General features: G+C 40.8%; 1 long non-coding RNA gene across 1 annotated transcript; it reads left to right on the top strand.

Moving 5' to 3' along the window:
* Nucleotides 1-18056: 18056 nt before the first annotated feature.
* Nucleotides 18057-21919, top strand: LOC308661352. The gene is made up of 4 exons (XR_014024941.1): nt 18057-18194; nt 18427-18569; nt 18715-18784; nt 21140-21919. It is a non-coding gene; the product is annotated as an uncharacterized lncRNA (long non-coding RNA).
* Nucleotides 21920-22412: the final 493 nt, after the last annotated feature.

Here is a 22412-nt window from a genome sequence, read left to right as displayed (position 1 = left end):
GTCAGAAATGTAAAATTTACACAGGCTCAAAATTTAAGAGAGAATTTTTATAAAATGTTTTATAGATGGCATTTAGATCCTAAAAAATTTGCAAGTATGTATCCGAACTGCCAGCCCAAATGTTGGAGGTGTGGTTGTGAGGATGCAACGTATTATCATATATGGTGGACTTGTAAAAAAAGTTAAAGCTTTTTGGATTAAAGTTTGGTGGAATATGCAAAAGATATTTAAGAAAAAGATAAGGTTTTCTCCACAGTTATTTCTGTTGGGTATTATTACAGATTGTACTGTCATAGATACTAAATTGATGTTGAATTTAATTATGGCAGCAAGACTTTTAGTAGCGCAATATTGGAAGAAGGAGGAACTGCCTACTATAGAAGAGTGGACTTTGAAAGTTTCAAACCTGGCGGAAATGGCAAAGATTTCAGCATATTTGAAAGAACAATCGCAACAGAGATACATTGTGGAATGGAGAAGATGGATCGAATATATTCAGAATAAATATGGGACTAAAAAGTTTCATTTAGCATTTGAATAAGTATTAGTTTTATATGATGTATTATTAGTTATTCATTATTTGTTAGTAATTTAGTTATGTTTAAGGGGAGTTAAAGTGCGATAGAATTTAATGTGTTTTTTTAGTTTGTTAGCATATTTTAGCTTAAGTTTGTAAAGTTTTTACCCTGTATTCAGCTCTGGGAAGTTGGGGGGGAGGGTAAGGGAGGGTAAGGGGGAGGGGAGGGAGACGGAGGGAGTTTATGTTTTTAAAAATTTATCTTAAAACTTTTCAATAAAAAAAAGAACAAAAGTATCAGCACTACATAGTTGAAAGGAAAAACTAAATTCACCTCCCCTGGATACAAAGTAACAAAGCACAATTCCCTCTTCTAATAAACAGTCATAAATCACATTTCCCAATTAGCTTGAAGTGCGGGCTTTCTTCCCAGCTCTCCAGACCACCAAAACTCTATGAACTCTGGGCCCAATGACCTTGTTATGACTAGCTGAACTCTCATCCACGTTCCCCCTCCCAGCATCAACTAACTCTAAAAGCAATAGAGGAAAATGGCTGCATTTCTATCTGTTGTCAAAGCAAGAACATCCGATGTTAGCAGCATTGACAATAAGATTTAATTATTTACATCAAATGATGTGAAATGTATCTATATAAAAAGTAGTATTTACAGCAAGCAGCAGACTTCAACATTACTGCTTAAAAGATTAGGTATTTGGGAATTTATTTCATCCTCCCCCCCAAATAGGATTAATTTAAGGCAATTATTCCTAGAGTTAGAAAAAATAATGGCAGACACCTCAAGTGGAAAAAGTTGTAATTATCCTGGTTAAGAATTGCAATAATAAGAATGAACCTTGTCTCAATTATTTGTTGCAAATTATTTTTACAAGAATTGAATATAAAATACTTCATGACTGGCAAAAAATAAATTTTATAGGTCCTAGTAAAAGACCTAGGGTAAAACTTAAGAACTTATGAATCTCAAAGGATGCATGCAGCCAGTGCCAAGAGCAAGAGAGCATTTGGAAGCCTTAAGATTATGAGATTATATAATACAATTTCTTCCCTCCCCACTCAGGACTTGCAGCATGACCTCCATCAACCCTGTTGCAAAACTTTCTTATCTCTAAAGTAGGAGCTGTTCCCCCCATCAGGAGAGATTTTTCCTTGGCTGCTCCTTCTGCCATTTCAGTCCTGTCTATAGGGAGAGGAGATGTGTAAAGACTGTAAAAACATCAAGCTAGCTCAGCCTCCCCCTTCAAAGGTGAGCCAACCAGCCTGTCTGTCTTTTTCTAATCTGCAAGCCCCTTGTGAACAAGCAGGGGTGTTTACCCTCTGAAGTGCTACCTACCTTGACGGACAGGGAGTCCTTTCCTGCTGCATGACCCTCAGGCTGCTTATATAACCCTAACCCAAATCCCAACACCAACCCCACATATATATCAGAACAAGAAATCCAAACACTGGGATAGGAAGTAGGGAGTAGGGAGACTGCATTTATATTATCAGTGTTTCTGCACTCCACTCATAGAACACGTCACTGCTCTGTTTGTGTCAACTGGCTGTATTCTTTCGAGTCGCCTCGCATTCATTTCTATGGAGTGTGATTTTCTCTGAGTGACTGCTGTCGAAAGAGGATTGCTCTAGCCCAGGGGTGTCAAACTCAATTTCATTGAGGGCCACATCAGCATTGCGGTTGCCCTCAAGGGGCCAGGTGGGTGTGGCCTGGGTGGGCGTGGCTAGAGTGCATATGGCCTACTGGGTGGGCATGGCCAGCTCTACATCGTTCGCATCAAGGGTGCCTATGGGGGCCTGGGCAGGAGTGGGACAGATCTGAGGGTCTCTGGCAGAAGGAGGGTCTCTGGGCCAGGGCCAAGGCAGTGGGGGCCATTCCCTCACTGTTTCCAGGATGGCTTCGCGGGCCACATGAAACCACTTCGCGGGCCGGATCTGGCCCCCGGGCCTTGTGTTTGACATGTCTGCTCTAGCCTATCCCAATCAATGTGCTCAAGGAATTTGGCACTTGCACTACAATATATATTTGTGGTGCCTTGTTCCCAAAAACGATAAGATTTATGGTTGGATTCATATCCCACAAAAAACAATTGCCTTGCCCTATGCTGGCCTTTACTCCTGAGTTGTGCAGGAATGTGAACCCATGCTGGGGTGCCAAACGTGTGCAGGTAACCCAGGTCTGGTTTTCTGCCATGCCATAACGTGTATGGTATTTTACCGGTAGAAGAGTTCACCACGACATTTAGGACATGGTTTGCACATTTTGCCGCCTCCCCCCATAGTCTATCTGTTAAGCCAGAATCTGTTAACATAGTCCTTATCATAGCTTGTAACGTTTGCCCGTCTCTCAACAAATGCATTGTGTTGAGGCCTGTAAGGGGCTGAACACTTGTGCTCAATGCCGGCTGATTGTAGCATATCTACAAAATGCCTGTTAGTGAATTCAGTGCCGTTATCAGTTATTATACACTGAACTTTTCACTTTGTTTTTCTCTCTACAAACTTAAGCCAGTTTGAAAAATGTTGGAACGTGTCTGCCTTTGATTTAAGTAGGTAACAAAACCCATAAGAGCCTTGGTGGAGCAGTGGGCTAATGCCTCCTTAAGTAACACCAGCTGCCTGCAATTAGTGCAGGTTCGCATCCCACCAGGCTCAAGGTTGACTCAGCCTTCCATCCTTCCGAGGTAGGTAAAATGAGGACCCAGATTGTTGGGGGCAATGAAGCTGACTTTGTAACAATGCCGCTTGGGTGTGTGTGTGAAAGCCCTAATAAGCAGGCATATACATAGAATGAAGGCTATTGCTAAGCTTGTAAGCCGCCCTGAGTCTTCGGAGAAGGGCGGGATATAAATGGAAATAAAATAAATAAAATAAATAAATAAATAAATAACGAGAGTAAAGATCCATGATGCTCAGGACAAAATATGATCCCCCTAAACTAGGCTTCATGGGGCCGATAAGATCTGCAACTACAACTTCCAAAGGGACAGTGGTCTTGAAACCGTTTAACGTGTTTGCAGGAGTTGCCTTGCTCTTTTCCTGATTACATGCATTGCAATTCAGGTATCTCTTACACGGCTTCAGTCTTATTCTTTTCACTAATTCAATAGTCCTACGTAGTGCGGTAAAGTTCACATGCCCTAACCGTCGATGAAGCAAATGTAAGCACTCATCATGCGGCTTCTTGTTCTCACATATAGAGTTAGCATTAGTCGTATTAACCGGGTTGCCAGTGAGAACAAACAAACCATTTTTTAGGTTGGCAGTAACACAGGTTCCATTCCTCTCCATAATACATTTCTCCCCCTTGAACGTCACCACAAACCCAGCCTTAACCAATGCTTTTACAGATAAAAGGTAAAATCGTAGTTTTGGCACATACAGCATTGGTAAACGTTCGTCAATGTATGGACAGTATGCATTATCTTCACCAGAGGCCTTCATCCTCCAACCATTGGCCAGTGAAACATGTTGATTGCTGCATTTCATATAGACAAAACCCTCTTTGACTTTGGTGATACATTGAGAAGCCCCACTATCAACCACCCACAGATCATTGTATATGGTTGTTGGTTCACCAGAAACAGCCAAACCAATGTCCTTCTTTTTCTTCCTACTGCTATCCGCATTCTGTTTTCTACCCTTCCTACAGAACCTAGCTATATGCCCTTTAGCCCCACAAGAATAGCATTTCTTAACAGTATAAGCAGTAGTATACTGATGTTCCTCTTGTGGAGATGGCTCTCTCTGCTGGTCTCTGTCTTGCCTCCTTCTGGACTCCTCCAGCAATCTTCCGGTTATCCCTGGCAGTGTCATCTCATCTTTGGACAGGACTTCAAAAGAAGATACGTATGCATCATAACTGTCGTCTAAGGAGGACAGGATGATATAAACCTGATGCAGCTCTGAAAAAATCAGTTCTTTCTCATGTAGCTCTTGCCGAATTGTCTTCATGAAGTTCAAATGGGCTAACATATCCCCATTCTTTTGAAGACGAGCCCTAAACAGTTTACGTGTGAGGTGTATGTGTGCGCCCACACTATCACGAATGTAGATATGTCACAAAGTGGTCCAACACCTAGCAGCAGACACCTCACCATGAATATGGACAAGCTGCTGGTCATTCAGAATTAGTCCAATTATGCATAGAGCCTTTTCATTGTCACGGTTAAACTTGGCTATTTTCTGTGCATCGTCCTCATCTTCTGGATCCCAAGCAGTCACATCTGGAGGGTCATCAACTACAGCCCATAGTCCTTCCTTGCACAGCAGCAAGCAACACTTTGTCGACCACGTAATGTAGTTGGTCCCATCTAACTGAGTTATCCAGGAGATGCCTGACAACTGTTCTTGTGCCACTTTTACACCGGATAGCTAACACAATCTCAGCTATGATACTGTGTACTAACTCTCAGTACGTATCTGGGCCCATAACCAATGTTAGCAAAGTGTTTCTTGAGTTATGAGGAACCTACACAGGCAAAAGCGTATGAGAATAGCAAGAGTCACACAGTAACCACACAGATACACTGAGTTGTGCTAAACAGAAAAATACTTTACTATTAGGTGTAAAAACAAAAACACAATCCGAATAAACAGTCCAGGTCATACATGAATAACAACAGATAAGCAACAGCAACAGTCCAGGGAGTATCCAAAATACAATGTCTTCTTACTGATCTGAAGGTCAAGTACACAGTTCCTAAGGTTTAACACAGCAGTAAGCCAAAAAAGCAAAAACAATGAAAGCAAAGAGAGAGAGAGAAGCCACGTTCCTAGCTCCCTCTTATGGCCGTTGGAAAAACTTACACACCCATTGGCCAATTAGCACCTTAAGGTTATAACATCATGATTTATATATTTCCAACCCAACCAGGTAGGCTATAACCATATGCCTAACACATGTTATTATTTTTTTGATTTATTTTATCAAAATCACTTTTCATTTCCTCATAGTTTCCCATTGAAACTGTCATGTAAGTAACTATTGCCTCTTGAATTGCTTGTAACATTGCTTGAGTTTCCTTTTGGAAGTTTAGCCTTTTCTTGTTGGAGCATTGTATCAATTGATCTCTGATAAACTGGACTTGCAGAAGTAGAAGAGGGAGCAGAAGTTCCTTTTTCCCCAACTTTAGATAGATTGGGGATGCTCATCCTTATCTTTTAATTATATTTTACAATCCACCAGGTAAATCAGAATTTGTAATCCAATAGGCTCCTAATAAATAGGAGAGGTAAATAATAAAAATAATAAGTAATAAAAAAGAACAAAGGGGAAAAAAGAAAAAATATATATACCAAAATTTGTAATCCAAAGTGTTCTGTTAGAACGGGCATGTCAAACTGCCAGCCCGCGGGCCAGATGCATCACAATGAAACCGTGCCCTCCCCATTGCCGGCAATGGGGAAAACATCGTGATACGTCACATAACGTCACGTGATGTCGCAAGTTTGACATGCCTGTGTTAGAAGAAATTTCTTGTTATTCACTCTATCAAAACAGCTTGTAAAAATTCCAGGTCAAGCTGTATTTGTAATCCAGGGAAGTCAGATGACTTCAAAAACAACTTTTATTTATAATTGTAATCCATCCTGTAGAAAAGGGCAATCCAAAAAGAGACTTCTCTTTTCTAGCCACAATCTTCAGGACTATAAATTCCAAGGACACCAAAAAGTTTAAACTATAAGCTGTGCCTTGGCATCTAGCCAAGTTTTAGAGCTCCAGTCAAAACAATTTAGTAAGATTAAAAAAAAGCAAGGTTAAATGTAGTTCTCAGTTTTGCCACTAGATGTCATTAGATGTCCATTCCACCAAACTTTAAAAAGTTAAAAAGTTAAAATCCCATGGTTTCCAAACAAGGAATAAAAAAGGTTTATAAATGCAAAAGTTTCCCAAATTATCCTTCTTTTACCCCTCAATTATCTTCACAATATTGTTATAAGTCAGTTTTAATTTCCTCAAAGCTTAAACCACCGCTTATAGTTCAGGAGGGAGGGATAGAGAATCCCCCTCGCAAAGCTTAGGGATTTCTTGCTTTTGAGTGCTTTTTTCCAGAACTGGTATTTTTTGCTTGTAGAGAGGTAAGGAAAGTAGTCTGACCTGGATCAGCTGTTTTGCTTTCTGCTTATTAGCATTTATTGTTTCTGACAATTAGCTGCTTCTGGCTGACCACATGGGTGAGGTCAGCCTTTCTTCCTGCCGACCTGCTTGTCTTCTCTAAGGGTAGGGATTCGTCCGATGAATCAAAAAATGACAATGCAAACTTTCCCTCCATCGGCCTATCAACAAACCCGCAGAGACAGGGCTTCTACCATTACAAGGATGGGGAGATTGTCAGGCCGTGCCAATTCAATGGAGATTTCCCAAATTGTGTAGAGCTGTGGCCTCTTTTTCTATGGTTTCTCATCTCTGGAGAGAGAATGAAGCAGCCAAAGTTCAAAACTAGCCCTGGGCTGTCTTCAAGAGTGGCTATGTAGATGTCAACTGGCTGGCCAAGGGATTTTCCCTGAGTCATCTTCCTTTATCAGAAGCAGAAGCACCCTCTGCAAATGTTTCTTTTATCCTTTGTCTTTAGGGTGGTAGCGCAGCTGCCTTTGAGAGGACTTCAGAATCCATCTGCTGAGAGCACATGTTAAATTGAGAAGGTATCTTCCAGTCTGGGGGCGCTGAACATCCATCAAAACCAGAAAATAACAATTGTTCATTTGAAGGTATAAATTAAAGGTCTCTGCATGTGGTGGAGGGAGGAGCTGCATAGCAGAGACTGCAGAATTTGGAAAATTAGGCCCACAGGAAGAGGCTCAAAATGACCCCTTCCTGGTATTTTGCCCTCCAAGCCATCAAGATCTTTCCTGGAATCCAAGGGGCTCTTAGCTGAGAATGTATTTAATCTATTTAAACTTTAAGCATTCCATTCAGTAGATCTAATCATCTAATCCTTTAACTCTCATTCAAAACACATTTTTTATGCTTTTCTTATTATCACATTTAAATAACTAAAATGTTTGCTTTGTTTAAATCATTTCAACTTTTTTTTACAGAAAGGAAAAAGAGAAAAAACATATTGTATTAATTAAAAAAATCATCCCTCTAAGAGTAATATATTTCAAAGTTTTTCCATTTCTTTAGCCATATTCAAACAAAAGTTTCTTACTGTATTAGTTAACAAAAAAACATTCATCTCTCTAAGAGTAATATATTCCAAAGTTTTTCCATTTTTAGCCATATTCAAACAAATTTTTCTTTTTTAAGTATTCTCTCTGATACGTCCCATCATCTATTTTCTTGATTTCCATTTTAATCTTTTTTCCTCTGGCCATTGCCTTTCTTAATCAGTATGTTTTGCTGCATCATTCGTTTCCCTGTAAAGTATTTTTTCTCATTCTTTTCCTTATCTTCAAAGTTGCTTGGACGTGTTGAAATATTTCCCATTTGAATTAAATCATGATTTTTTATTTTATATGGTTCCATCTTTAAGTCTCTATCCTCAGAATTATGTTCAGTCATCTCTACTGTATTTTCCTGGGAAATTTCTTGGAGTGAAATTAAGTTGGAGATAAGTTGATTCATACTCTCAAGGTTGTTCTGTATTTCTTTGTGGTTTAAAATCATTGTCCTTTGAAATTGTTGCTGCTTATCATATGTTTCCTTTTGTAAAGTATTCATTGCTTCAGATTTGTTACTCTCACTTTGTTTACACAGCTGCATTTTTTAAGAACTTTGAGGGTCAGAGAATAAAAATTCCTCACCCACCAGTAGGTGTCAGAGTTTGCTCATTTTTCAGGTCTTTGTAGTCTTTTTTTCTCTCTTTAAAGGGTAAGTTTTGCCACTTCCGGTAACCAAAAGGAGGGAGTAAAATCCCTCTCCTTCCCCCCCCCGGAGATCTCTTATTTTTGGGACTTTCTTCTTCAGGAAAATAGGTAGGATAGAGAAAATCAATATTCTTACCCAGATTCAAACATGCTGTTTAAGATCTGCTTAGTTTAACAGCATATGGCTTCTGTTGTTTCAGCTATGACTGGACATGAAGTTAGCCAGCCTTTTCTTCCATTGGTTTCTGGGAGGCTTCTCCTGGACTGTTCGGAGAGACCGCTGTCTCTCCTAAGTCCCTGGGATTTCCTTCCTTCAATCCACCTCTTCAGGGTGGGTTCTGGCCCCTCAGGGTCCCCAACAAAAAGAAATTTCAGCCGAAGGGTTTAGCATTCTGAATCTTCCGACTGCTCCACTGAAAAACAGGAACCAGAAGCCTGGAATCCAAGGGGCTCATATTGACTTTGTTAGGCTGGCTGGGTTCCCCCAAGTGAGAATTCCTCCTTTTCCCATCCAATTTTGAAGTATAAACACCCATTGGCCATGTTGCAAACCCATCCCTACCACTGGGGATGGAGATATGTCTTCATCATGAGAGCTCTCCTACTCCTCAATCCATTTCTGGGCCTCATCAGTTCTGACCAAAGGAAGATGACATGTCAAAAAATATCTATCTAACTCAGCATTCTCTTTCTAAGACCAGCCAATCAGCCTGACCATCTTTTCCCCTGGTGGACAGAAAGCTGTCTTGGGGAGAGACTCTTACAGACACTGCAGCCCATTAATACTATCCCACCATGCCCAGCATTTAGGAGAAGGCCATGGTACCTGTCAGGAGGCACAGGAAGGCCTTCCACATTGCTGTCCATATAACATAAATGCAATGAACACCTTTATCAGAGGTCCTATGGAGAGAGGACTTCCAGTTTGACATCGTAGTGATACAGATGCAGGAAGGCAGAGCTTTACTTTCCGTGCCCGATTTTGCCCTGCTGGGGGCCCTAAATGGACCTAAAATCACCCCGAAGAGACGATGAAGAAGAAGGGATGCCTTACTGATCACAGAGAGATGGTAGTCTTTCCTTTCGATCCAAGGAAAACCCTCCAAACCAGCAAACGAAAGACTGGCTGTATCCCCGTGGCCAGCCTCCAGCTACTGACAATTGAAGAAACAAAGTATTAATTAGCAGATTGTAAACAGCGTGTTTGGAACTATATCTAGAGGGGAGAGATGCACCAGGTTAGAAAGACAGTGTCAGAAGAATAATTTGGGGTTCCAATTCGAGCTGGAGTTGCGCAAGAATAAAAATGAAATCCAGATAGCTGTGAGGAAAGGAGAAATATTTATTCCCAAAATTCAAGAGTTTGGCTTTAGGGGCAGCTGTAGAAAATTTGGGCATAGCAACATAGCTTTATAGGGGAGCTTGTCCTGGGTATGGAAGTGTCTACATGCTGATACTAGGGTGACAAGGAGCATGTGTGGGGTAGGTATGCTATCTACAATGTTTATTCTTGTGAACATGCAGTTCTGCTGGACACCTAATTTAATTAACTATATTTGAGTTTACAGATCTTATCCTTTGATATGAGGATTGGTCTGGGTAACTTATTTGGGTGTTTGAGGAAGTTTGGGTAAATGATCTAACCTGTTTGCTATTTTTACTTCTTTAACTTAGTTTCAGCTTGACTGTCAATTATATAGTGGAGATGCTTATTCTCAGTCCATTGTGAATTCTATTAATGTTTCAAGGGAAGACGGAAACAGTATAAAGAATAAAATATATTTTGATATAAAACTCTCAACAGGTTAATAGAGGGGTAGTCCACCAGCTTATTAGTCTCTCCCTCTGGCATGCTACTTGTTAATCAAAACCTAAGCCTTACTTTGTCTTCTGAACCTTGGAATTGTCACTCTTGGGGATTGCAGAAACCAACATTTGCAACTCAGGTTTGTTGGAGGTTATAATTTTGTAATGGATTTTATTATCATATTTATATATAGCTACCCCTCTAATTGAATGTGACTCTGGGCAGTCTATGATCAAATTCTAAAATACAAAAGTTAGTATTATTTATATAAGGTTAGGAGGGAGCATCAGGTATTATGGAACCACTTCATAAGATCACCATATATATTTCTATAAACCCAGTGTCTGATGGGCTTCAGAGTCAGACAACCAAAGAGGCCTTAGACTCTTATTAAAACAGAAGGATTTTTTTTGGGGGGGGGAGTTGCTGTCTTATTACATAGACCTTGACTTAAAATAGCAGATATTCTCCCACTTTTCTTGAATGCACAAATATTTAGAAAGTCCCAGAAACTGGATGATATCTTTATCTAGATAAAATGGTTTCTGCAACACGGTGACCTTGGTTACAACTAGTTTTGGTTAGTCTATTTAAGTCTTATCTTCTGAAAACATCTTTCGATTAGTTTCTGGGTCAATGTATTATGTCAATGTCAAAAAGAGGCTAGTTGAAACTGGAGAGCCAGTTTGGTGTAATGCTTTAGGTGCTGGTCTAGAAACCAGGAGGATGTGAGTTTTAGTCCTACCAAAAGCTATCTGGGTGACTTTGGGCCATTCCCCTCTCTCAGCCCTACCCACCTCACAGGGTTCTTGTTGGGAAAATAAGAGGATGAAGGAGTCTTAGGTACATCCACTTCCTTGAGTTATTTAATAAAAGTGTGATAAAAATTTTTAAAAAATAAAAATAATAATTACTTCTGTCACCAGGCTGAGTGTGTTTGGGAAACAACACTATTTAACAGGACACAGAGCTTCTAGGTTAATGCATAATAGTGTCTTTTGGTTAGTTAACTTCCTGAAATTTCCCTGAAATAATCAAGCCAAGGTCAATTTTTACCCTTTTGGTCACAGTGCTCATCACACTGGGACATCCTGAAGCCAACATTTTTTGGCTCCTAAGTCTTGTACATTTTACTTAGTGCACCTCCCCATCAGCCAACTGGCCCCAGCCTCCTTCCAGAGATGTGTACCTTCAATATGGTGGATGATGAGATTCAGTCACAGGTGTGGAAGTTACAAACAAAGCAGGTGCAAGCAAACTAACAAAATAATATCTATTTCCCCTCAGGGTTTGGATTGGCAGCCTGTGACAGCAGCTTTAACAGAGTCCCAAATAAGGGATATTCTTTCTGTGCAGAGAGTTCCAACCATCCAATCCACTCGCTTTCCAGTTATTTTGAACAGAGCCTCCCAGAACTGCAGTTTAGATTAACAAACAATTCTGGAAATGTGGGTGCTTGCCATGGTAACCTCCAGCTAATGAGCTTAGAAGGAGCCTGTGATGTCTCTAACAAGTCATTTTGATTTGGCTTGGAGTTGAGATTTGAAAAATAATAAACTGGTTGCCTTCACATGAGGGCCTGGCCTATTCATTTATTGGCAAACTCTTAAGGGCCAGTTCATCTGAATTGCTCTGTCTATTCTTTTGCTTGTTAGAGCCATTGTTAGGAACATCAGTTAGCTAACACCCACTTTGATACTTACTCGAAGCAGGTAAAGAGATTATAGAAAAGGTTATACTGTTTCTTAAAACAAATTAACTGGGAAACTAGTTCCTTTGAGTACTTATAAAGTCTACATTCTTCCTTATTGGTGTGATACAGGCAACTGTACATATGTCATCTTGGGCATGGTGGGCAGGCCTCAGCCACATGGAGGGAACTCAAACACAGCTGCCATTTTGTCCCACCCACTTGTGGGCTGGATCCAAATGGCAGCCACTAGACAACCTATTTCATTTTGCTGCCTTAATTTGGTCTGCACGGTGCTGTAGAAGCTTTCTGGAGCATTCAGAAGCTTCTGCAGCGCTATTCAAATCCTGTTAAGGCAGCATAATGAAGCAGTTTGTCCCTGGGCCATGTGACAATGACATGAATGTGGCTGCCATTTTGTCCCTGCCCACTTGTAGGCTGGGACAAAATGGCTGCTATCAGATAGAGTGCTTTATTTTGCTGCCTTAACAGGGTCTGCACAGTGCTGCAGAAGCTTCTACAAAGCAAAATGGAGCTGTTTATTCATGGTCCACATAGCAGCAACCAGAATGTGGTTATAATTTTGTGGGTATATCAAAATGGCAGCTGCTTCTGGAATAGCACTATGCAGGTGCATAAAGAAGCAATCCATTCCAGTCCTCTGGAAGGCCTTGGTACTCTTCAAAAGGTAAGTGAGAAGGAGGGTGTTTGACTTAGTGGGGTGGGAATCAGGCCTAAGTCCTGTAGTGACACAGTGTGAGGGAGAAAAGGCCTGTGGGGACCCAAAGAGCAGGAAGCAGAGCATGGGTTGTATTGTGGGTGGAGGAGGATTTTGGGAGGACCAGGGCAGATGGGTTTGGGCTTTTGCTAGGCCTCCAAGAACTGCCCCCACCTTTGAGGCACCCCATGAGCCACTTAACAATCTGGGCATTCTTTTAACAATTCATTGGGGAGGGCAGGGATGGACTGGCCTTAGATGAGACATTCATTTAACTACCATTGCAAAATATGACCATAAAGGGCAGGCTCTCAAAGTTGATCTGTACTATAATTTCAGATGTATTTCTGAGTTTTCCTTCTTATCTCATTATTATATAACACAATTCTAATATTCACCGTAATGAAGCAGGCCAAATTGGAAACATTTCTGTGGCTACAGTAGTAATATGAGTAGTATTATTTTCAGTTAACATTACTGCTTGATTCTTAAAAACCTTTTAAGGTCTTCATTGGAAACTCTGTTGTACAATACAGCTTTAAATATGGACAGGTAACAAAAGTAATGTATGTTTTTTTCTACTATAGTAAATTGTCCAGCTTGTGTAAACTGTATAGAAAGTTGAATTTTATAAAGGTGCAGATTTAACATGGTGATTAATGCCTTTCAGAAAGGGGTGGACCCAGTAGCTGATGGACTCATTAAATACCCTGTTGGATAATTTTTATCCAGTCTCCATCCTTCCCTTTTTGGGAAAAATTATTGAGAGGGTGGAAGGCTTTTACCTGCAGACAGCCCTGGATGAAGCAACCTTCTGAACCATTTTCAGTCTGGAAATATGGTATAGTACAGAGACAGTATTGGTTGTGCTTGCTGATGGCAATTCCAAGAGTTGTGTCTTACGGGATGGATGGCCATATTGATCAATCAAACAAACAAACAAATAGGTGCAGATATGTACTATAAGATATCTCAAAAAATAGCCCAAGGTTCTGCCTCAGTGACTGGTGGCTATTAGTTCCAGTTGGGCAAGAATGGGGTTTGGCTCAATCCCAGCAAGACGTGAGATTGTAGATCTAGTTCCAGGTATTTTCCAGCTTTAATTTCTTGTAGACCATGCACTGGTTTACAATTAATGTTTTGGTATGATTCCAGGTGCTGAATTTCACCTACAAAGTCCTTCATGGCTTAGATCATAGAAGTGTATAGGTCTGCCTATCTCATATTGGGTTTTGCCCGTTGTATAGGATCTGGCAATATTGGTATGTTCCAGGTCTCATTAAATAATTAGTTAATTTAGTTAAAAATAGACACCAAAGAGCACCAGTTCGATTGGAACAACACAAAAATCACTGACCATGTTATCACCCTCCACACTCGTGAGTTCATTGAATCCTGGCACTCCACAAGCAATTGCATCAACAGACATATTGACCTACAACTAGGCTATGAATCTCTCAGAATCCAAATCAACCACACAGCCAACCAGAGATAGCACCAACCTATGCAAGTTGCCCTTCTCACCAGCAGTTTGCCTCTAATGACACTGACCTGATGTAACCTCCCCATCACAGGACCCATTTCAAGAGTCACTGATGACTTACACCTGACCTATTACAAGACCCATCACAGACCCTCACTTGATACACATACACCTGAAGTCCTTATAAACAGAAGAACACTGACATCCCCTAAACTCTGCTGAAGATGTTACCTTTTCTGATAATGAAATGTTCAGAAATCAACCCACAAGCTTGTAGAATGAACCTTCACACTCATCCTAACCCCATTCTTGCCGAACTGGAACTAATAGCCACCAGTCACTGAGGCAGAACCTTGGGCTATGTTTTGAGATATCTAACAGTATTTATCTGCATCTGTTTATTTAATTGTTTGATTAATTGATTGATTGATCCATATGGCCATCCATTCTGTAAGACACAACTCTTGGTATTGATGCTATTGAAAGTCTCCTAGAGATCCAGGAGATGTAGGTCAATTATTCCACTCCCATTCTAGGGCATCTGGAGGCCATCAGTAAGCACAACCAATACTGTCTCTGTGCTATACCATATATCCAGACTGAAAAGGGTTCAGAAGGTCTGCTTCATCCAGGGCTTTCTGCAGAGCTACAGATATTTGCCAATATTGGAAATAAATAGTGTCATCTTATAGGTTCCCAGAGATGTACCTATTCTGTCACCACTCTTGTATTCGAAAATATCATTTTTCTCTGAGGATCATAGGACCTTGATTCTGTTGTGCTTTAGAACAACTTGAAAAGTTCTTCCAGCAGGCCCTAGGCCAGAACAATTTGTGAAACTGCAAAAAGTACACGCCTTTCATAATCTTTATATTTTCCCAATACAGTAGACTTTTATTAGCTCCATGTCTGAATTTCTGTAATTTGTTTTTAAATCCTTTTTATATGTCAGTTTGACTTGCTCTTAATTAAGTGGCTCAATAAATTGAATGAAATGAAACATCCATATTTAAATTAAATAATCAGAATGGCAGAATCTTTTGGAGCAGCCTGTTTATAATTATTCATGTAAAAAGGGATAGCGGTTGCTTCTTTTTCCTTTTTGTTATACTGTCCTTCTGTAGATTGCTTTTTCTGCTTTTGAAGGTCTGGATGTGCTTATTTCCCCATGAATAGCCTTCCTTCCTTCCTTCCTTCCTTCCTTCCTTCCTTCCTTCCTTCCTTCCTTCCTTCCTTCCTTCCTTCCTCCCTCCCTCCCTCCCTCCCTCCCTCCCTCCCTCCCTCCCTCCCTCCCTCCCACTATATTCTCCAACAGAAGTTCATAGGTTCTTTACATGAAACTTACATTTATAATTATTAGTGAGTCTGCCTGGTTTTCTCATTGACAGATGTGGATTCCACTGCTGATTGGGCAGATGTAGACTCCAGTGCCGATTCAATAGATGTGGAGTCCATTACTGAGTCCATTACTGACTCCAAATACAAATGTGGAATCTATTCATCATTTAACAAGGTACACCTTTTCAAACCAACTTGCTGACACAACATACTGTTATGTTTTCTTTAGGTGTTCCTTGTTTTCATGTTGCATGGGCATCAATGTAGAAGACATTCCTGTTCCTCCTGACAGGTAATACTGCTTTCTCCTAAATCGTGGGCATGGTGAGGCACCATTGATGGGCTGCAGAATCTGTAAGAGTCTCTCCTCCAAGATGGCTTCCTGTCCACAACGGGCTTACGGAGTAAAAGGATGGACAGGCTGACTGGCTGGTCTGAGAAAGGGGAGACTGAGCTAGGTAGATGTTCTTTGACATGTCACCTTCTCCCTTTGGTCAGGACTGAAGAGGCACAGGAATGGATTGAGGAGCAGGAGAGCTCTCGTGATGGAGACACATTTTCATTCCCAGGAGTAAAGATGGTTTTGCAACATGGCTTGAGGTTCATGCCTCAAGACTGTTTGGAGGAGGGGAGGAATTCTCAGCCAGCCTAGCAAACTCAGCAGAGGTAGAGGGAAGGGATTGGTGTGGCTGGATTCACACATGATTTTACCAAAATGAACCATGTGATGGTTTAGTGCAATGTGTCAATTCAATCTTTTCTCTTCATTACTTCCTGAGAAGGATATGAAATTTCCTTGTTTTGCTCTCTGTAGGAAAGAATACATCAGCTGAATGCCTAATCCTCCTTGGAAGGATGACCCCATTCATAATTAACTGTGCCTTTGCCTTTTAACTAGATTCCTTCTCATTTAAGGCTGCCACAGACTGACATACGTCTCATCCTAGAATCTCAAAAGCAGTGTAGATCTATGCTACACAAATTGGGAAGTTTTAAAACACTTGCCACAAGATGTCCCCATAACATAATCTAGAAATCACTGGTTGCCGGTGATGAAGCTACATCTAAAAGTCAACAATTAACTTTCCGTTCATCAGTTATTAGGTCACAAATATTCTATATGCTTGGAATGTCGTAGACCCAGTTTCATATGTTTTACTTCTTTTCACCCGCTCAACTAGCATTGAATCAAAAGTTAGCTCTGAAAATTTATATTAGCAAAAAAATATGGACATTTTCCTCTGAGCACACAGGATTGGCACCCACTAACAGGTGGGCAAAAGATGCCAGGTTGTGCTGGCCCAAAGGGGAAAGGAAGGTCAAATTGCCCAAGAGGTCCAGCAGAGAAGCAGAACCCTTTGAAAAGAAGAAGGAAGGAAGAAATAATAATGTCTTCCAATACATGAAGGTCTGCCACAGGGAAGAGTATTAATTCTCAATAATAGCTGAGGGTAGGACAAGAAGCAGCGGGTGGAAGCTCCTCAGGCAGAGATCCAACCCTGGAAATAAGGATGAATTTCCTAATGGTGAGAACTGTTAAGCAGTGAAACAATTTGCCTGCTGGAGTTGTGTATGCTCTATTGCTGGAGATTTTCAAGAAAAGATTGGACAATTATTTGAGATGTTATGAGGACTCTTATCTTGGACAAGGGGTTGGACCAGTAGACCACCAGGGTCCCTTCCAACCCTATGATTCCCTCTGTGTTTTGTGCCACACATGATTCTGCTTCTCTGTTGCTTATGAACAGACAGCTTCCCACATTAAAGGCAAAAGAGAGTCAGCCACTGGTCTGTCTAGTCACTCTTACTCCCACGTGAGCTGCCATAATTGTGTAGGTTCAAATAGTGGTCATTGTTTCCCTGTTGCCGAGGAAATGAGGTTGTGAGTTTGCCTGAAAAGCCAGTGCACTTTCTTCATGGCCTGAAATGCCAACATCTAGCTTGGCTATGGCAGCACAAAGGCTTTTTAGAGTAAGTATGGCCATGTCAGCGGCCAAGAAATGAGGATAGGGGAGAAAGTCATTTTTCCCAACTCTTCTGCCTGGTTCAAGTCTATTTCTCTTCTCTCTTCACAGAACCCCTGGAAAAAGGTATTTATTGTTTTCTTGGTGCACACTGTAGAAGACTTTCCTGGGCCTCCTGACAGGTACCACAGCCTTCTACACTATGGGCATAGTGGGGCCCCATTGATGGGCTGCAGTGTCTGTAACAGCCTCTCCCTGAGACAGCTTGCTGTCCACAAGGGGCTTGCAGGGGCAAAAAGATGGCCGGGCTGACTGGCTGGACTTAGAAAGAGAAGGCTGAACTAATTGGATGTTCTTCAACATGTCATCTTTTTCCTTTGGAGAGGACTGTAGAGGCCCTGGAACAGACTGAGGAGCAGAAAAGCTCTCCATCCCCAGGGGTAAGGATGGTTTTGCAGTATAGCCAGTGAGGGTTCATGGCTTATGAAGTCCAGGTGGGGAGGGGAGCAATTCTCACTTGGGGAAACCCAGCTAGCCTAAGAAAGTAAAGAAGACTCCCTTGGATTCCTAGTAAGATCTTGATGATGGAGGGCAAAATATTGGCAGATATTAGGGAGGAGCCATTTTGAGCTTGTTGGCCACATTTTATTTCCAATTTCTGCAGTCTCTTTGCCCTCTGCAATGCAGCCTACCCTCCCGGGAATCCAGACAACATTCCACCATACACAGAGAGCTTTGATTTATACCTTCAAATGAGCAATGGTTACTTCCAAGTTTTGATGAGTGTTCAGGCGACTGCCTGGAGCCCCAGGATGGAAGATGTTAAGTCTTTTCTCAAATTGGCAAGGTACGTGCTCTCAGCTAATGGATTCTGAAGCCCCCAAGAAGGCAGCTGCACTATTGCCCTAAAGAAAAAAGACTAGGAAAAAAGTTTGCAGAGGGGAGGGATCTCCACCCTCTACCTCTGCTTCTGATAAAGGAAAAATGACTCAGGGTGATTCCATTGGCAGTCCAACCCATTGGCTGATCAGCTGGTCAGCTTGCTGTCCTTGCACATCTCATTTTCTTCCTCTGGAAAGGACTGAAATGGCAGAAGATGGCCAAGGAACAGAAGAACTCTCCTGATGGGGACACAGCTCCTACCTCAGAGATAAAAAAGGTTGGATAACTGGACAAGCATCCCAAAGGACATGAAGCAGGAAAGGGGTCGCTGTCCATGAAGGTAGATAGCATCTTGGAGGGTGAAGGCGCTTGTTCACAAAGGGCTTGTAGGGTAGAAAAAGATGGACAGGCTGACTGGCTCATCTTCAAAAGAGGAGTCTGAGCTAGCTTGAATGTCCTTACATATTTTACCTCCCTCTGGACAGGACTGAAATGGCAGAAGACGAAGCTGACGAAGAGAACTCTCCTGATGAGGACACAACTTCTGCTTCAGAGGTAAGAAACAGGCTGATTGTGGTCATGGCACAAGTTCTGATTGGGGAGGAGAGAAACTGTGTTGTAGATCCTCCTAACCTTAAGCCTTCCAAATGCTCTCTTGCTGTTGGCACTGGGGCTGCATGCACCCTATGCAGAGAGCCTTGGATTTATGCTTGATACTGTCATTGGCAGGATTCGATGGAAGTCCAGAGGGCCTCCGGGACCCACAGCCTAGAAGATATTGACTTGTAATGGCAGAAGCTCTGTGTCTGCGGATTGTAGAGTCAAATGAGTGTTTTCTGTTGGGGAGGGATGGAGGTGCTATATTCAGTTCTCCTAACTTGAGTGAATTGTGCTGGAGTGCTCTGGGTGCTGAATTGAGATGACTCCTGGCCCCTCGGGAAACTTACATAGGCTAAATATATGCACCCAAGCTCTGGTGTGATTGACTAATTTACCACAAAGCAGAAAGAATAGCCCACTGCAGCAGACTGATGTCCTAATTGATGTGATGCCCCTGCTGATGCCTTTCCTTTTTCTGCTTCATCCTCTCCAGTATCCTACTGCTTCTGGTTAGGGCTTTAACAGACAAAGATTAGAAAGTTTATTTTCCTGGGGGATGGGTGGGGATTCCTCCAACTACAGAGATTCATCCTGTGACAGAAGCACTTTTCTAGTCACGCATCCCCATTCAATAAACCCTCTTTTTTATTTTTAACCCCTAGGTTCATGGAAATTGAAATTCCGAGTCTCTTTTCCCCCTAGTGACTAAAAGGAATCATTTTGTTCACAGAATTCCCCCAAAGAAAGCAAAAAGACCTTAGACTGTGAATAGCCTGGAAGAGGATGCCTAGTATCCCACTCTTAATCCAAAGAGGTACCCTTTCAGTTGTAGAACCATTGGGGAACTGGCATCCTTTCCCCAGAACACTGCCCTTGGAAAACTGCATTGTCTGCAGAAAGTCCTAATGTTAAAAAAAAACACCCTCCTATAGGGCAGTGGGTTTGAACAATGGGAGTCAAAAGGAAGCATCATGCTTTCAACCACGTGGAGACTTTCACTTTCTAATCAGTTTCAGAAATCACCTATTCTGCTACCTTAAGTATATAAGAATCTTGAAAACAACAAGTTTGAAAAGCTACGTGGTGAGTTTACCTTCCTTCTTGAATAAAAACAAAGAATTAGAATAGAATAGAATAGAATAGAATAGAATAGAATATCTTTATTGTCACTGGGTAACTCAGAATGAAATTAAATGCTGTCTATAGTGCACACCACACACAAGTAAAAACTACAAATAAGAACATACATTATATACAAACATCCTTCACATTCTGTTCACCATAAAACTATAAGCTTAAGAGTTTTAAGAATTAGGAACAAAAGGCAAAAAGAAAACAATAATCCAATTCAAGAAAATTCTAAATGAATTAAGGGGCCAAACAAGCTGGATATTTTGGGATATTAAGATTTAACAGAATAACAAAGTTGGGGGCCTTGGAGGCCCTAGTCTAACCCCCTGCTCAAGCAGGAGACCCTGTACCATTTCAGACAAATGGCTTTCCAGTCTCTTAAAAGTCTCCAGTGATGGAGCACCCACAACTTCTGAAAGCAAGCATTTCCACTGGTTAATTGCTCTCATTGTTAAGGATATTTCTCCTTAGTTCTAGGTTTGGTTCTCTTCTTGATTAGTTTCCATCCATTGCTTCTTGTCTTGCCTTCTGGTGCTTTGCAAAATAAGTTGACCTCCTCTTCTTTGTGGCAGCCCCTTAGATACTGGAACACTGCTATCATGGCACCCCTACTCCTTCTGTTCACTAGAATAGATATACCCAGTTCCTGCAACAGTTCTTCATATATTTTAGCCCCCAGCTTCCTAATCTTTGTTATTATTGTCTGCACTCTTTCCAGAGTCTCAACATTTTTTATTTTTGGTGACCAAAACTGGGTACAATATTCCAAGTGTGATCTTAGCAACACATTATAAAGTGATACTAACACTTCATGTGATCTTGATTCTGTCCCTCAGTTAAGGCAGCCTAGGATTGTAGTGGCTTTTTTGGCAGCTGCAGCACCCTGCTGGATCATAGTTAAATGATTGTCCACTAGGGCTCCGAGATCCCTCTCGCAGGCACTGCTATTGAGCCAAATTTCACCTAATCTGTATCTGTACATTTGGTTTTTCTTGCCTAAGTATAAACCCTTACTTTTTTCTCCATTGAATTTTGATGAAATTCATTGAATTTCCATTGAATTTGTTCTATATGATTTTGGAACTAAATATATAAATAAACAGCACCTTCATGAGAACTACGTAATTTGTTTAGTCTATCCTAAATCAAAAGAAAAACGTGAGGTTTTTATGATTTCAGAAAATGAACACTAGAGGAGACTAAAGATTCTAGGAAGAATGAGAAAACAAAGAAAAGAAAAGAAAAGAAAAGAAAAGGAAGAAAAGAAAAGAAAAGAAAAGTGAAAAGTCTGCCTCTTGTCATTGGACAACTTGGCACTTGTAAAATGACAAAAAATGCATTATAACATTCAAAATACTTCAGCAGATCTTTAAAGAATGGGGTGAAAAAATAGTAGCTGCAGCCTCAAAAATGATGCTTGTTTCTATGAATAGATTATATCCAAAAGATGATAAAGAAGAAAACATTGAAACATTTACAGAATAAAGGGTTGAAACAAACTTTAACTGGTGCAGAAATATTCGAATATAAAGAATTTATACAGTAGTACTGGAAAAATAAAGAGAATTATGGACCATAATACAGAGGAAACAAGTAAAATGGAACTACAAATAAACCAGAAGATTGACCTGGTAGATTGACTACAGGTAGTCCTCAACTTTCAACAGTTAACTTAGTGACCATTCGAAGTTATAACGTCACTGAAAAAAGTAACAACTGATTCCTGGAAAGAGTGTTTTAGATAGGAATAATTGTGATGCGATGACAAGTAGAATGATTCTGATAAGTGTTAGAGCCCAAGGCAAATTTAATGGAAAAGAAGCACTCATTCAATGAGCATGTTGCAAAATGGCCAGGCTATAGAGGGAATCAGAATTGGATGCCCCTCAGAGCTAGATTTATAGCACAAATCACAAGTTTAAAAATAACATTATTTATTTAATCTTAGCAGCCAAAGTAATAATTGTGCATCCTTCAGAAACTAGATAACACAACAACTGAGTTCTAGATTAATAGGGCCTCTTCAATTATAAGGAACGGTTGCTGGAATTGGGTATGTCTAGTTTAATGAAGAGGGATGAGGGGTGACTTGATAGCAGTGTTCCAATATCTCAGGGCTTGCCAGAAAGAAAAGGGAGTCAAGCTATTTTTCAAAGTGCCCGAAGGCAAGATAAGAAGCAAAGGATGGAAACTAACAAAGAGAGAAGCAACTTAGAACTAAGGAGAAACTTCCTGTCAAAACAATTAGTCAGTGGAACAACCTGCCTCCAGAAGCTGTGAATGCTCCAACACTGGAAATTTTTAAGAAGAGATTGGACAGCCATTGTCTGAAATGGTGTAGGGTTTCCTGCCTGAGCAGGAGGTCGAACTAGATGACCTCCAAAGTCCCTTCCAACATTATATTATTGTTATTATTATTATCATAAAAAATATAGAGTTAAACATCAGAAGC

This window comes from Vipera berus (genome assembly GCF_964194415.1).
Source record: "Vipera berus genome assembly, chromosome: 2".
Taxonomy (NCBI): domain Eukaryota; kingdom Metazoa; phylum Chordata; class Lepidosauria; order Squamata; family Viperidae; genus Vipera; species Vipera berus.
Note: the sequence above shows the minus strand (reverse complement) of the source record. Positions and strands in the feature narration are given on the sequence as shown.